The sequence below is a fragment of the Aptenodytes forsteri genome, unplaced genomic scaffold, assembly GCF_000699145.1.
Source record: "Aptenodytes forsteri isolate BGI_AS27 unplaced genomic scaffold, ASM69914v1 Scaffold105, whole genome shotgun sequence".
Lineage (NCBI taxonomy): Eukaryota > Metazoa > Chordata > Aves > Sphenisciformes > Spheniscidae > Aptenodytes > Aptenodytes forsteri.
In genome coordinates, this window is record NW_008796112.1 from 50,111 (window position 1) to 52,734 (window position 2,624).

Here is a 2,624-nt window from a genome sequence, read left to right on the forward strand (position 1 = left end):
GGCCCAGGCACGGCCCGTACCGGAGAGAGGGGTCCGGGTGTGAGGGGGTTTGAGCTGGCATTTAGCTAGAGGGGAGGGGGGAGGGGGAGGGCAGTCCCCTCTCGAGGCTTTCGTTTCTTCCCTTTAACCTTTCCGGGTGAGTCGGTGATTTTTAAACAGTATTTTGTGAAAAATGAGAGCAGAGACATCCATTCCTACAGTTTGGGGACTGTCCCAGTTATCTGTGCTGGGCCTTGACCCCTCTGCTACAGATTTCCCTTGGTTTTCAAATGCGGGTTTTTTTGGCTCTGTGTGTAACTATTGCACTACTAAGTATGACAGCGACTTCCCTATTCACCCCTTCTTTATGGCCGATTTGTTTATGAAAAACGAGCTCAGTGTTGTGGCCCAAATGGTTTCAATTGAAGGCCGCGCATGAATAAGGACAGTAGACTTCCATGTAGGTAACGTTTTTTTATTATTTACTAGTGAAGGGTAAAGAAGTACAAAATGTACAGGGGGGGACAAGGCGAAAATCTGGATTTGTTGACAACAAATTGTCAACGTCAGTATTTCATTGCTTAAGAATACATATTTTTAAGCAGTGTTTGTTTTAAATTCCATTCAGAAATCATACAGTATTCCATTTTAAAGTCAACTGGCCTTATCACCTGTATGTTTTACAAACTAAAGTCCAAAACTGAAGGAGTTGGCATTGGAGCAAGCGCAAGTTACAGCTGTCTAAAAAAAATGCAACCTCTGTAATCTGAAGGACTGTGAAAGCAGGGGGAGGCTGCAGTGCTTTCAGATTTGATGAAGCGCATGTTTATAAAGAAATAGCTCATGAAGTGGTCTGAACCTGTTTGGGTTTTTTTTAAAGTAAGCTTACACTACTTGGGGGTGGGGGGGGGGAGTTCAAAGTAAATTAACAGAAGGCACTGTTAAATTAAATTAAAGGCTTCCTGAAAGTACTGTTCATCTGCCTGCATAGCGAAGAAAGCTTTCTGAGTACAGAAAAGGTCCATAATGGTAAAATGAGTAAAATCTCTGAATCAGTTATTCTTTTCTGCATTTTATTCCTCTCTTACCTACCTGTCTTCAATCTTGAATCACACTTATTAGATTTAAAAGAAAAAAAACCAACAGAAACTCCAAAACATGACAAAATAATACACTCAGTTGAAGGAATGCTGCATCAGGTGGTAGAACCCAAGTCCTCCTCCTTTTGGTTCTGAGTTGTCACAGGCCTTTTCATAGCTTTTTAGATGCATTAGAAAGCAATACAGGTTAAACAGATTTCTGCCACTTCAAACTTCCCTCCTGGATACAGAATATCCCGGATCCACACAGGAATCTCTGCATCGTGTTTATACTGGAAACTCTCCTGGCAAACACATGCACCCACTCTCTCCCTGTCCCGTTGGTCAGTCCTGCTTACTCTGGCCTCGTCTCACATTTTCTGTGTTTCTCTGAGTTTGATGCAGATCGAGTTCCCCTTTTAGCTATTCTAGAGTGACGTATGAAATTCTGTGTAGAAAGTAGCCTTGTGCTTCTTTGTGCAGGCAAGAATTCTGTTTAACGTGATGTGCTTCGCATCTGGTTGTGTCCCTCCTCCGCAGACTGAGACGCTGACCTGCGCCGACCAGTGAGTTGATCTTGCACCTAGTCCTGAAAATCAAAATGAAAAGCTAGCTTTTACTGATTACCTACATTTGTATTAGTATAAAAGTTTTAAAGAGTAATTGAAAGTCATTACGTGGAGGCAGCTGAGGCAGTTGGACTGTTCAGACCATGACTGATCTGAACTTCATTCCCCACGGTCTGTTTTGGTTGGGGGCTGAGGTGTGCAGATGTCTAGTCTGCAAAGAGTACTCTCTCTTCATGCTTGTCCTGGATTCTGTTCCATTTTTCACTGTCCAGAGCCTTTCCACAGCTGTTTTCAGCACTTTCTATAGGTGGAAGGAAACGTTTTGTAATTTCACGATGCTATGGATGGCAGCCAGTAATACTTTTTCAAATCCTTGTTTCCTTTGACATATGGGAACCCCTTTACAAGTTTTGTTCTCGTTGGAGTGCAGCGGCAGAAGAGGGGACTTCTGTTGTATTTACAGTCGTAAGAATCGGTACCTCAACGTATTTAAGAGTATTCCCTTAAGGGAGGCAAGTTCAAGCTTCTGAGGCGTGTGTTTGGTAGTCTCTGGAGACGCACTTGGTACCCAGTTTTTGGAAGAAGCCCAGCAAAGCTCCTCCCTGCGATTTCCCTCCGAGCAGAGGCTTAGGCTGGGGGCGCGCTACTGCAAGTCCCTCCCGAACTCAAAGTTCAAGGTTATTTCACTTCAAGTTTATTTCACTCTCAGGATTTTGGAGGTTTTTCGTGTGTGCGAGGGGAAATCCTGCGGCCGAGGGAAAACGTTTTCACTTTCTGCGTTCCCAACCCGCAAAGCTCCTCCCTGCGATTTCCCTCCGAGCAGAGGCTTAGGCTGGGGGCGCGCTACTGCAAGTCCCTCCCGAACTCAAAGTTCAAGGTTATTTCACTTCAAGTTTATTTCACTCTCAGGATTTTGGAGGTTTTTCGTGTGTGCGAGGGGAAATCCTGCGGCCGAGGGAAAACGTTTTCACTTTCTGCGTTCCCAACCCAGAGATAT